The sequence below is a fragment of the Panthera tigris genome, chromosome C1, assembly GCF_018350195.1.
Source record: "Panthera tigris isolate Pti1 chromosome C1, P.tigris_Pti1_mat1.1, whole genome shotgun sequence".
Taxonomy (NCBI): Eukaryota; Metazoa; Chordata; class Mammalia; order Carnivora; family Felidae; genus Panthera; species Panthera tigris.
This window is the reverse complement of record NC_056667.1, coordinates 176,420,833-176,435,105: the sequence shown is the minus strand read 5'-3', so window position 1 is coordinate 176,435,105 and position 14,273 is coordinate 176,420,833. Positions and strand designations below refer to the sequence as shown.

Genomic DNA, 14,273 nt, shown 5'->3' with positions numbered 1-14,273 from the left:
CCCCCACACAGACATCAATGAGTGCTTGAAATCTGAATTGAAGAAGAGGACAGACTAGAGCTTTGTTCAGGATTGGAATGTCTCCACTGATAAACCACTGGATTGAGACTCAGATAGCCATGGAAAGGACTGTTCTTGGGACTCAGTAAAGACAATAAACCCAGAGTCCAGATTAATTCAGTCTATGTGACAAGTCAAGATTCAGTGACCTAAGCTGGGTGTCTGTAAAGGATCTCCCTACACAGCACCCCCACAGTTTTTGCTTAGGTAGTAGGCTAGTTTTGTATTCAAAATACAAACATGTGTGATGAGCTATGGGAGGACTCAATAAATACTTATGGAATGAAGAGCAGTTGCTACAAGATTTTAGGGCAATGCTAGAAAATACCTCTGAATTTATAAAGGTTCAAACAAACAACATTATCAGGTTATTAGTTTCTAGTAATTGTAAAACTAATTATTTGGAAAAGATGACTTAAATGCTGCATTAACAGTACATTGTTAGGGGTCTCCAGAGAAACAAAACCAATAGGATATGTGTGTGTGTGTGTGTGTGTGTGTGTGCATGTGTGTGTGTGAGACAGAGACAGAGATAGAGAGAGAGAGAGGAGATAATTCTTTTAAGGAATTGGCTCACACAACTGTGGAGATACAAGTTCAAAATCTGCGGGGCAGGCTGGCAGGGTAGAGACCCAAGGGAGAATTGCAGTTTGAGTCCAAAGGCAGTCTGTTGGCAAAATTCCTTTTTTATCAGAGGGTATATGTCCTTTTTATTTGTAAGGCCTTCAACTGATTGGACGAAGCCCACCCCCATTAGGGAGAGTAGTATGCTTTACTCAAAGCCTATTAATTTAAATGTTAATCTCATCCAAAATACCTTCGTGAAAACATCTAGAACAATGTTTGACCAAATATATGGATTCTGTGACCTAGACAAGTGGACACATGAAATTAACCATCACCAATAATAAGTGAATATTCAAGCATATTTAATTGGATTATAGTTATTTCTTTACATTGAGACAATGAATGTATTTGTTGAGTTCGCAAGACAAATGTTTTGACTTGGTTGTTAAAGAGCACATTTAATATACATAAAAGTAATTTGTTCTCTGTGAACTCCAAAGCAGTATCTGGCCCTAAGTGTGGTCAGTTAACACTTAAAGTTTTGTGGTATGGTGGGTTTAGAAGGTGGCCAATTTGTCTTGTTTTCCTAGGACTCTCTCAGTTTGGGTGCTAAAATTCCACTCCCTCAGAGACTCCTCAGGACACCAGTCACCATAGGGTGCTGTGCTTAAAACTTCTTTACTTCCCAAAAGGAACAAGGATTTAGGGGTGGCTTGTGCTGGCCACATAAAATAATTTACATTTAAACATGTGTGAATTACTTTAGCATGCTTCCTCCTTGAGAAGAATCTTAAAACAAGCAAAGAGGACCAGCAATGGGACATTGCCCTGGGTGACTTTATCATGTGCTGTGGCTAACTGGGGACTTCACCAAGGACAGTCTTGGTGAGTTCTCATCCAAAACAAGATTTAAGCTCACTGTTTGTTTCTGCGGCTCTGAGAAAAGATGGCTGTCCTAGTAGTGGGCACTAAATCAGGTCCATGATTGGTTCTGCCCTCGTCTAGGTCATAGGAGCACCAGTGACAACACAGGAGTGGGTCTACCAGGTGGCCAGAGCCTTCCCGCACAGCCACACCATTCCACCTTGGCAAAGGTACACTCTGTCACCCGCACACGATATTTGATTGCTTCCTGGATCCACAGGCTTGAACGGTATGTAGAAAAATGTTCAAGATTCTAGAAATTATTGTGGGCTATAGGCTAGAGCCATGGAGTTCGTGAATTTAGGGAAAGTAGTTGACAGGGGAGATGGAAGGACGCTGGCTCCTCATTGATCTCCCTCTTCCAAGTACCCTGCACAACTTCCCTTTTATTTACTTACTTTGCATTCTGGGTGTACACACCAGGTTTTGCTTAATGAAAATATTCTCTATCTTGCTAGGGTGTTTGAAAAGACCAAAAATATGAGATTCAGAGTATTTATAACATTTACCCATACAGATATGATTATGAATATTTTAAACCATTTGAGGGCTGAAATGACCCCATTATGCAATATCTTATACATATAAATATTTCTTTTTCTTTCATTTCTAAATACAGCATTCCTCCCCTCCCTTTTTTACACTTTAAGGCTGAGGACTTGGTCAGATTCCAGCTCTGCTGTTTTCTAGCTTTGTGACTGTGACAAGTAGATTTGAGCTACTTGAGCCTCTGTTTCCAGGTGTATAACATGAGTGTAAAAATCCTGACGTTTTGAGTTCTGGGAGGATGAAAGGAAGTAATGTACATAAAGTGCCTGGCATGTAGTTGCTTGATAAATGGTAGCTAGTGTTCTACTAAAGTGACCATGAAGCTTCACAATGGAGCCCTTGCGTACCTCTCCAGTCTAGTTTCTCACGGTCCCCTTATAGTGCACCCCATTCTGGAATGACTATCTCTACAAGTTCTGCCAGGAACGTAACAGACTTCCAGGACAAAGAAATTAAGGAGTTTTCTGAGCTTTTTACCATGTGTCTAGGAAGGGTGGCCACGGACGCTCGAAGTACGAATTTATAATGCCATTCTGCACAAAAATCTCTTTGCTTTGAATACACTATTCTCATCTGCCTGTGGTCCCATTTCTCATCTTCTTCAGCAGATGAATTGCTAGTGTTCCCCCAAGCTTCAACTTAGGAGTCACCTCCTTATCCCATACTCCTCCCATCGAGACTAGGGGCCCCTCCTCTGCATCCTACCACAGAACCCATGGGAAGTCACTGCAAATGCATGCTTTCACATTTTGCCCCTCACAAGACCAATTTAGCAAACACATTTCATGGCGTCTGTATGACCACAGGCTATTCTAAGAGGCTCTCCCTACTCACAACCCCTGGATGGCCATGTTTGCATAGTGTGACCCTCCAGGCCACTCCACCGACCCCCTCCAGTTGAAACTGGAATCGTTACGAGCCCCTGAGCCAAGGTCTGTGCTATGAATTATGATTCATGACTTGTCACGTAAGGCAGTGGATTCAGTCCTATTTGTACATCAGCATCACCAGCAGAACTTTAAAGCAAATGCGCATGCTATGCATTACATCTCTAAAGATTCTGATTCAGTGGGCCTAGGGTGGACCCATGCATTGTACTTTTTTTAAGCCCTTTAGGTGGTTCTGAGAAGCGTCCAGGACCAAAGACTCTCTGGGCTAGCATAGAAAGAAGAGCTGGTCTAATTAGATTCTATTGCAAATTTGAATGAAGAAAAATGGAATGAACTTTATAATGAGCAGTGCAATGGAAAGTGACAGAATTTAATTGGACTGAGCAGGGTTATGCAATGTCAAAGGGACTTGTCATCTGAAGTTACCAAGGAGCAGAGCACATGTGGATAGTGAAGAAGTTGGTCGTTACAGAGGAGAGCAGAGCTGATATGCAGAGAGAAGCCGGCACCACAAGAGAATGAAAGACAAAGACAGAGAAGGAATATCACAGGAAACAACAGGAGTAGACAAAGAGATGGAACAGAGGTGGAGAAAGAGAGAGGACTGGGAGAGACAAACGGACAGAGAGAGCGTGTGTGAGTGAGAGAGAAGCCCCTTTCAGAATGGCTGCCATCAGCTTACTCCCCCAAACTAGAAACCTCTGTGGATTTCTCACTCATTGACATCCAATCTCTGCCTCAAAAACAATCTCTGAAGTGGCTTTTTCCCTTCTCATCCTGTTGCCACTGCCTTATTCCCAGCCGTCATGAACACCTGCTGAGACTACGGCAAAACCCTCAACCTGGCCTCTCTCCCTCTAAAACCCACCCGCCTGGGTCTATTCTCAACACTATGGCTATTCACCCCACCTCTTCCTCTCTGTATGAAACCACAGGCCTTCCTGATCTGGCCAACCTGCCTTGCCACCTCTACGAGGACCACCCCGCCCCCGAAGATCTCATACCCCTTCCGAGCAGATCAGCCCCTCGTCTTTGCACATGCGGTTCCCTCTTTTGTTTGTAGCAATCTCACACTCGGCCTTCAAAACCTAGCTCAAAAATCACCTCCCTGGTGTCTTTTCGCCTCCTTCAGACATGGTTAGCTTATTACAAAGCTCCTACTTTCCCCATTAGACCGCAAGCTCTTTGAAGACAAGGACTCTTTCCCACTGATCTCAGAGGCACTCAGTGGGTGTGTTGTCAGTGAATTTGAGGAGTGGCGTGTAATAGGTGAGCAACAGCTACAGAACCGGGGCGTCCCGGGCGGGTGGGCCAGCCCTGGGTAGGTCTCTGCATCCCCACACTCTGCTCCCAGATTGTCAGTGTCTTGTCTTCGGCCACGTTTATATCCACAGATCCTCTACAGAATCCAATCAGGTTTTTCCCAAAGCTCCATGGAAACCTCAGCAGAGGCTTCTGGAGGTGATGGTTGTGGGCTGCAAAGACGACAGATGGGCTGAAGCAGCCACTCGTCCATGTAGGTATTTGAACTGCCCAGATGCACATAAGAACAATCTCCTTCCTTTTTATTTGGAATCCTAAGAAAATGCCTAGATATGAAAACTTAATTTTGAAAAGGGAGAAGACAGAAATGTGAATTAACTTATTCTCCATGACCTGAACCACTTATAGCCTCCAACAAAGCTTGTGGGGGGAAACTCTGAGTACAATCGATGTTGAAACTATCCTCCTGATGCAGAAATGAATATACATAGAGCAATTTCTGACCAGCAAATTTTGTATAAATATGTAAAATCTGTTTTGCATATTTTGTCCCTGTTGATAGTGATGACCAACGGAACAAGATTTTCGCTCGCTAGAGGAAATGCAGTAGCATGCATCAGGAAAATTAACTTGGAAATTTCTAGAGGATAAGCATGATTTTGGGGCCTAGTGAATGTCAATTCGAGAACTCTCATGAGTCCTAGTTCTTCCACTGGCTGAAAAAAAAACAACCTTAAAATCTTGAATTATGTGCTAAACATTTTCATTTTGCTCATAACTCCCTTGAGTCGCTTGGCATTTAATGGAAAATGAGTAGGAAGGGGAAGATCTCTGCCAGCTGAAAGGACAGAGACTAGTCTGGGCAGAGTGTTTTGTAGGGTGCAGATCTGAGTGTAAGCTAACTATTTTAAAAGCCTTCGTTCTTGTATGCTAGCACATGACCTCTCCAGAAGGGTGAGGAGATGCCAGAGGTACATATTTACCATCTGGAGTGAACCATGCAATTCATCTAGAAACCTGCATCACCATGAACTTGAAATTAATCACAGTGATGAATAAGGAGAGCATGCTGGGTCAGAAAGGTCAGTTTCATTTGATAAGAAAGGAACACGTGGCCTAGCTGGCAATGTGCTGACATTCATTACCTTCAGGAAAACTCTACACAGCCTCTCCCTCTGGAGAGGACTCCTGGGAAAGAAAAGGGCTCCCTCTGAGGCCATAAAAATGAGAACCCCTTCAAAGCCATTGGCTTTTGATGGTGTCCAGAATCACAAAGATCAGGGGCACCTGGGTGGCTCAGTTGGTTGAGCATCTGACTTTAGCTCAGGTCATGATCTCCCGGTTTGTGGGTTCGAGCCCCGTGTCTGGCTCTGTGCTGACAGCTCAGAGCCTGAAGCCTGCTTCGGATTCTGTTTCCCTCTCTCTTTGCCTCTCTCTCTCTCAAAAATAAATAAATATTTTTTTTTAATTTTAAAAAAGAATCACGATGATCATAACTCCATCCGATGTTGCTCTTTTTTGTCCTGAAAGGGAAAACATCTCTCCATCCACGCCTATGAGGTTTCCTGTGTTTGCTCAAATCATGTCAGAAATAGAACATCTAGTTAGTAATCAAGCACCAGTTGGAGCTGTTTACTACTGAACGCATGGTTTTAATTTTGAAACTCTCACTCCATTGTTCTTTAGCACTGTGAAGGGCTTAGAACTCAACTAACTACATCTCCCACTTTGGCTTGGGAAACCAAGAACAGATCTGGCTTCAACTCCAAGCAGGCTAGAGCCAATTTTGTTGGGTTTTGGTTGCTGCTGTTACTTGTTTTTGAAAGAGACGTGGACAGAAAAGAGCAGCCATGGGGATGGTGTTTGAAGTCTGCTTTTGGTGTTTGGGGAAATAGGCACTTATCGCTATAAAAGGCATTTCCTTCCAAATGTCAAAGAATTCTTCACTGTTTCAACTTAGCTCTCGAAACTGAAATGTTTGGGGAGTCGAAATCTGTTAAGCAATCAGAATTCAGTGGGTAAGAGAAGAAATGAAGTCATCCAACAGAATTCCTTGCTTAATGAGACTATAATCCATAGTTTTCTCTTGAAGCGATGCAGCCTAGAAATCGGTTTTGTGGATGAGTCTAAGTTCTTGTACTTTTCTGCTTCTATGTCTTAGAAACCCTCATTCCCAAATTTTACTCTCATGTCCCTGAAGGTGACTTTTGAATCTGTGTGCGCCGAGGAAATGACATCAAACAGAGATGGGTTAAAATCACCACTTTGCCTAAGTTACTTGGACCCTCTCACTCTCTGTCTCCTCATCTATAATATGCAGATAGTGATAACTATCTTGCAGGGATTATTTTAAGACCAAATGAGATAATGCTATGTTCCCTATTTGGATAACATACACAACTCCTTTAAAGTAAAATGATTATGTAAAATTCACTGTTTACTTAAATTATTTTTATCATAATGTTACTTAAGTGTGCACATATAAAACTAGACAAAAATTCGTTAAGACATACACCCACCCCTACTTTCCAACACGTGCAACACAAATTTTTAAAGTCAAATTAAAATGAAAATATAATCTGTAAAATTCAAATAAACAACATAAATTCAATAGAATGGATGTTTCACTGAAATTAAATGCATTGACAATGTGAATTTGACATAGTTATGCAAAGGTCCGTTTGGGTTCAGTGAGGCTAACGATATCCAGTTCCGTGGCATAAGTGTCCCAGGAGCTCAGCTCCTGGAGAGCTCTCTTGGCCCGTTTGCCATGACATGATGGGTTGTAGGGCCCTTGTCCATCTTTGTCTGAGACGATTGCTTGGGCTAAAGAGTGGTCTCATTTACCCAGCTACCTACAATCCCAGACAGGGTCACAGGGGACCCTAACGGGCCAAGTTCAGCCAGAGGGAGCCTTCATTTTGTTGCTCAGCTGTGAACAGTCTCATAGATACCCATTCTTGAGCGGGCTTAAGAAACCCACTGAAAAGTCTTCAACAGAGGGGCTATATGTTAACTTTATCTTTTAGGAGATTCACTTTGGCAAAAGTTTTAAGGACGGGTTGGAGTGGCTGAGAACGAAGTTAGGGGAGGACAACTGGGCCATAGAAATCCTCCAAATTCATGAGTTTGACATTCAAAACACCACAACGCTCACTGCTCGCTGGCTTTATCTTCTACTTGCTAATATGGAGCTTTAGCTTCTGCTGATGTGCCTTGCTTTACCTTGCCCGAACACAGTGTTTTCTTGTCTATTCACTTTATACTGACACATTTCTCTTCACTTATGATGTCTTTTCCAAGCCCTTCTCAAAAATCTCAGGGCAGCTGGGTGGCTCAGTTGGTTAAGCGTCTGACTCTTGATCTCAGTTCAGGTCTTGATCTCAGGGTTGTGAGTTCAAGCTCCACATTGGGCTCCATGCTGGGTGTGATGCTTACTTAAAAAAAAAAAAAATCCCAACCACCATTTAGGGTTTATCTCCACCCAGCCTTCCTTGGTTTGTTCAAATTACCCGATACAAGTCGCAAATTACCTGTTTTGAGGTATTTTTGTTCAATGTTAACATTTGTCTCTTCCAGCAATTGGGATCAAATTTGATGGCAGGGACATGTCTTGACCAAGTTGACTTTCCACCTGGTTTTAACTTAATGCAGCTCATTGTTTCTGCTGGTTCTCAGTAATTTACTGAATTAATAGATGAATAAATAAACCACCCGCTGACTTATCTTACAGACACCTGTATTCAGGTATAAGGAAATTATTTAGTAACAGCTTAAAATGTATTCAAACTGGATGTTTTACATCAAGTTCATAATGAAACATGAGAGTTCAAGATATACAAGCTTGTCAGAGATCTGTAAATGAGATTTATTTAATGAGTTATTATGCAAAAGAACATATAGAGGAATGAAAAGCCCCAGAAAATGAGTGATGTAGAAACATGCTTGGAAGAATAACAGTTTACTGATTTATGAGAAAAGTAAAAATAGAAGTGAACAGTGAAAAGTCTGAAATAATCTTTTCCCCATATGTTTTGTTTCATGTTTGTTTTGCTTCTGACTGTGAAAAAAACAAAGTTGCAGATGAAAGATGGCACTTTTAGTTGGTAGGAACAGGGTACTAGTTAGCAACATATTGAAACTGTATAAAGCAGTAAGTTAAAAAAAAATTAGAAATCTGGGACCTACAGACAAGGGTGGAACCATACTTTAAACTGTAAGTTTAAAAAAAGTTAAAAAGGAGGTGCACCTGGATGGTTCAGTCAGTTAGGCGTCTGACTTCGGCTCAGGTCGTGATGTCGTGGTTCATGGGTTCGATCTCACGTCAGGCTCTGTGCTGACAGCTCGGAGCCTGGAGCCTGCTTGGGATTCTGTGTCTCCCTCTCTCTCCACCCCTCCTTCCACTTGCACTCTATCTCTCAAAAATGAATAAATTAAAAAAAATTTTTTTAAGTTAAAAAGGAGCCAAGTTGTGATGAAAAGAGCTGTTTGAAACATTATTTTTTTTTTGAATTTTTGTCCTATCTTGTATCAAATTTTCAAAGTAGAGGAAAAAGTAATTGACTTAGTTTGGTAATTTTTAAAATAGAACAGTTAGTACTGATGAGATCATAATCCAAATGCTCCCTGATGCAGCTGTTGTCACTGGGGAGAAACCTCACCAACTGTTCATCATTTTTATTTTCTTACACCTATTAAGGTACCTTTCAAAAACAAGGCATTTAATAAGTGTTTGGTGAATGAGCGAGTGAATGAGTGACACATGAATAATTAACAACGTGCAAAGCAGTCACCTGGTGACGGCTCTTTATTCTCAAAGGAACAATCTTCATAGGCCCATGCTTGAAAATGCAATTTTTTAAGGGACAGAAAACGGCATGGCATCTTAGATTGTCTTAATCTTGGTTCTAGACCCCTGGCACAAATATGTCCCCAGTTCTGGTCTCTATCTGCATTCCTCTGACCTGGAATTCTCAGTCTTCTCGTGGCCTCTCTGGCTGGGCTGTGGGATTTGCACCACCAGCTCCAGGTCTGACACCCAGCTATAATTTGCCCCTCGTTTGTCAATAGATTAAAATATTAGATTGGCGTGGGGGGAAAACGTAGTTCATGTAAAGTCAATACCTCGTTCTACTCACATCATTCACTGTGGCATTTCTTCCCCTTGCTATAGAACTTGAGCTTACCGGTCTTTAACTTTCAGAACTCAACCTTTTTCCCTTTTATTATACAACCATTTCATGTTGGCTCTTTTCCCAGTGTGCTGGCACTTCCTCAGTCCTCCATGAAATGTTAAAGAGTAACAGATGTAACCCTGCAAAACGTCAACCAATTCAGCGAGTTCACTGTGAAGTAAGTCACACTCCTTGTAACTTTGAATACAGCTTCTTTAAAAACAATCTACTGTCTGTTTCCCGTTCTCTTTCTGGGTTCTCTGTCCTTATTTCTAGTCCATAGTGTGGTACTATATTGATACTCTACCAATCAGGCAAAAACTGGCTGCTTCTGATAGAAGTTCAACCCCCAAGTTGCTTAAGGAAAAAAAAAAGGAACTAGGTGTCCGAGGCTAACTGGGAGGTCCAGGGGTCCAGGGTTATGGATACAACTAGAACCGGGGACACATGTTGTCTTTATTCAGTAACATCTTCCATAGATAGAAGAGGCCACTGAAAGTGGCTTACATGGTCCTTACCACTCAGCATTCCAAAGAGAGAGCCAGAGAGATTGAGTGCCCTGACTGGGGTCCCACCATGGGCCCAAGAGCCTGGGTCACAATGAGGAATAAAACATTGCTGGATGGAGACTTCTATGTTCTTCACAACAAAGCCCAAAGTGAAATCGGCATCTGGCAGCCATTCTGGATAGTTCTAGTCTCCCACCCTCAAATATTACAAAAAATCTACTTTGAGAATCTGAATTACCTATACAGTTGAGCTTAAAACGAAATATACCTAGGAACAAGGTAGACTCTCCAATTAGTATAAAAACCAAAGTCTCAGGGTGAGAAACCACGCATTTCAGCTGTGCTTTTGAATAAACTCAATCAGGTGAATAAGCAAGGCTGAAACAATAGCCCTTTCTGAGCCAGAGTTTACACAATACAGTTCACAGCAAAGGTGATAAACTCTCCAGAGAGGAGGACTCTCCAGGACTTTTCCTCTGTGTTGGCCTTGGCTTGTCAAGGTATTCTCTGTAGTAACCTGACCTTGAGTTTTGCGCAGGCATCATTTATAAGAGTTAATTACCTTCCACCAGACAACATTTACTCTATTGGCTATCTCCAAAGAAAAGAGCAGCACTGTACTGGAACCTTCCATTTAAGGAATCAAGTAGGGCATGGGTGCAGCCAACTAACACAGATTCGGTGCTCGGTCAGTTTTGCTAGAGGAGACAACGATGTCAGTGTAGTTCTTAATACTTGGCCATTTGCCTTAAATAGAGTGTTAGGTTCCCTATCTAAGTATTCTGCCCTTTGCCGGGAAGATGAGTTGACTGGATGACTAATTGTTTTTTTTTTCCCTTTGCCAACCACTGTATGTGATCCATTGTTATCATCGTTAAGCAACATCCAGTGGCTTTCTCTGGGAATGGCATACAAAGTTAGAAATACACGGGGAATACAGACTTCCCCTATGATGTCAGCTTTTATTTTAGTTTAAACATTTTGAAAGGATGTCCCAAGTAAGCCAGACATCTTGTTTACAATGAGGCAGTATTGCAGAGTGTGGGCAAGAGGACAATGCGCTTCTGGTCCAAGTTACCACTATGCAATCACGTCAAGTTTCACGTTACATCTGATACGACCACACATGACCAGCTTTTCCACCCCGAGAGAATCTGCAGATTGAATGTGGCTGAAAAGGGAGTTTGAAAGGATAGCTTTTCAGTACATTACCACGGATGTCAGGATTTGAGAATGGATGTTATTTTGTGTAATGAATGATTATTAATCATTTATATCATAACAACATTTGTTAAAGATTAATACTTCTCTTGTGATTTCCTTGCAAATTTTTCTACTCCCTGTAGCAAATAAGGTAGTGAATGCAGAGACCTTGCCTTTATATAAAAAGTGAATTGGGTTATTAGAGAACATTCTCTGAAAAAAGCAGCCAGTCAACCAGCCAATAAGCAGTAGTGGCTCTAGAATTTCCAAAAAGAGGATTTAAAAGTGGTCACTTATCTGGAGGGGACAACGAGAGGACTTGTCTCGAAGGTGCATTTGTGTAACAAGTACACCACCTTTACTCTGATGATATATCTTGGGGAGTGCTATGGAAAGTGTTATGGAAAGGCAAGAGATCCTTGATACCTTGGCATTACCACTCTGTGTAAACTTGACAACCCTAAATAAATACAGTGCAGAGAAAGGTTTTATCTCAATTGACCAAATTCCTGGCTCAGATCTCACCTAGATATGAATCTAACAATGTCACCATTCAGGTATTCGAGTTAAGCAAAACCAGGAATAAATCTCTGTAATCGTTTGACCTAAGTATTATTGTTCACATTCCCCTCTCCTTCCCCCTACATCCATCCTGGTGTAAAGCACAATCCCATACCCTCGCCAGAGCCACAGAGCAAGTTCGTGGGGCCTAGTTTATTAATTCTGTAAACACCATGATATGTCAGGGTCAAGGCCATTACACAATCCCGAATGAGAAAAGCCTAGAGAATACCATTCATCTGTTTTACATGTGAAGGAAACTCAGAAGCCTTCATTTTTCATCTCCCTGCCAGTTGGCTTCCCTGTGAGAAGAGTACCCTCTGGTGCTCAGTTAAGGTTCTAGCCTTCAAACTAAGGAAAAGAAAACCTTTACAACTTGACCAATATAGACAGCTTTATGTGATAGGACTGGCTGTCCTTAAAATAGCACTTTTCCATTAAAAACTGTGTTGTTAGTTTTGTGTTAGACTTTCCCCCTTTGCTCTAATAGAGTATAAAACTAAGCAGGAACTTGGTAGTCCACACAGAAGGATCGACCCAGGCAGTAGCCGAAAAGGTAAGACATGCATTTATTGCCCCCTCATCAGCAACAATTTGAGAAGTCGAACAATTCTTCAGAGAAAGAAGATAGCAATTCTTCACTTTTTACAAATTTTTTTCAAATGTTTATTTTTTTTGAGACAGAGAAAGACAGCGTGAGTCGGGGAGGGGCAGAGAGAGGGAGACACAGAATCTGAAGCAGGCTCCAGGCTCTAAGCTGTCAGCACACAGCCCGACTCGGGGCTCAAACCCACGAACCATGACATCATGACCTGAGCCGGTCAGGCACTTAACTGACTAAGCAACCCCGGAGCCCCAACAATTCTTCATTTTTGACTGCACAGTCCTTGATAATTTCTATATATGTAAGAAAGAATGATTCACCCTTCCAATGACATTTTTTTCACAAATCATTTATTTGTTACAGGTGGTTATTTGCTTTGGGGATTTTTTTTTTCTTGTATCAAGGATTTCCAAGCTGGTGAAGATCTTATAGAGGCTTTTTCCGTAGAGATGAGTAATAAAAACCCTCAGAGTTTCCAGACAGGGATACTAGTATGAAATGTGGGTGATAAAACTGAACATGAGCCTATTGTTCCAACCAGTTAAATCTGCATTGGGTTGCCTCATCCTTTTAAGAAGATCAAACTGATGAAATGAGGAGAGAAAAGGAAGTAGTTGTTGTGGTTTACGGCTTCCAAAATATTTGCATTCATCCTGTCTTGATATATAGAGTAATGTCTGCCTTGGTTCTCCTCTGTTTCCCCCTTCTCTTTCTCTTCTTTTTTGGGGGAGGTCATGGAGCTAGTGTGTACCATGGTTAGAGCCAGGAAACACAGCTTTATTTTTATTTTATTATTTATTTATTTATTTATTTATTTATTTATTTATTTATTTTATTTGAAAGAGAGAAGGGGAGAGAGATGGATAGAGAAAGAGAGAGAGAGAGAGACTCTTAGGCTCTAAGCTCAGTGTGGAGCCAGACGCAGGGCTTGATCTCATGACCCTGGGGTCATGACCTGAGCCGAAATCGAGAGTTGGATGCTCAATGGACTGAGCCACCCAGGCTCCCCGGAAATACTGCTTTAGAACAGAGAAAGCGCACCAGTAGCATTCACGTCTACGGATCTGCGTTATCTGTTCGGAACAGTGTAAGTCTACATTGTGCTTTGTGAGATATACATAGAGGGGTCTACATTTGAAAAATTATGCCAAAATTGAGATTCCATTTTCCCTAAAAGTCTTGATTTGCAGCTCCTCCTGAAAGGTTTTCCAGAGAAAAAAGATTTTCAGGTGCCTGTTAGAAAGGTTCTCCACAAGTCCATTAACTACCCGTTTCAGGAGGCCTTTGAATTTACAGCACTGGATTTAGGGCCATTCTTCATTGGATAACCTTCTGCTAATAGACAGACTACACAGCGCTGATGTTGAACTTCAGAGGGGTTCTATCCAAAACCCTATCAGCTCCAGTCTTGCTTACCTACTTTGCTCCTTCAAACTATGAAATTAAATTTTATTTTGTCCCTTCCCACTCTTTTTATTCCACAGTAGCCCAGTAGAACAATGTTTGTAGCTCAGAGATGCTGCGCCTTGTAACATCTCCACCCACTTTTCCTCACAGTGATTCCAACATGGGAGAATCTGGGTCACAGGTATAGACGTACTGTGACTACTCAGAAGGGAGATACCGAAGTTCCCACCTAGGACCTTAAATGTCCCACAAAGCAGCTTAGCATTAGAAAAAAGCGTCCCTTTCTCTCATTGGATGAGGCCCTGCATAGAGGCTCATGTCCTGGGAACTGGAGCAGTTCAGACTTCAGTCCTCACTCATCCTCCCAACCGGGCTCCCTTGTGCAATGAACAAACAGAACAACTGTTCCTAAATGTCCTGGTACCAATTAACCTTGTTTATCATGACTTGCCCAAAGCATCTTTTGTTCAGGTTGTTTTCCTCACTCTCTGGAAGGCTGCCAGTCTTACCTTCTTTAGGCAGGTAGAACATCCTTGCCCTTTCCCCTGACCGAATACAATTC

General features: G+C 41.9%; 1 protein-coding gene and 1 long non-coding RNA gene across 10 annotated transcripts in view; one reads left to right on the top strand and one right to left on the bottom strand.

Annotated features, from left to right (window-relative positions):
• The window catches only part of LOC122240984, a 29,372-nt gene that overhangs the window by 5,143 nt on the left and 9,956 nt on the right, over nucleotides 1-14,273 (bottom strand). Inside the window, exon 5 of one of the 2 annotated variants that reach the window (XR_006220859.1) lies at nucleotides 12,648-12,888. The exons of the other annotated variant lie outside the window; for it this stretch is intronic. This is a non-coding gene — a long non-coding RNA (uncharacterized LOC122240984). Of the gene's footprint in view, nucleotides 1-12,647; nucleotides 12,889-14,273 lie in introns of those variants that run through there. 2 annotated transcript variants of the gene reach the window in all.
• Nucleotides 1,642-14,273, top strand: part of STAT4 (signal transducer and activator of transcription 4) — a 114,489-nt gene continuing 101,857 nt past the window's right edge. The window contains exons 1-4 of one of the 8 annotated variants that reach the window (XM_042994930.1): nucleotides 1,643-1,780; nucleotides 4,164-4,259; nucleotides 4,385-4,506; nucleotides 9,513-9,605. The gene's annotated coding sequence lies outside the window, so the exon portion shown is untranslated. Of the gene's footprint in view, nucleotides 1,781-4,163; nucleotides 4,260-4,384; nucleotides 4,507-9,512; nucleotides 9,606-14,273 lie in introns of those variants that run through there. The other 7 variants (XM_042994931.1, XM_042994929.1, XM_015543182.2 and 4 more) reach the window with 7 other exon arrangements.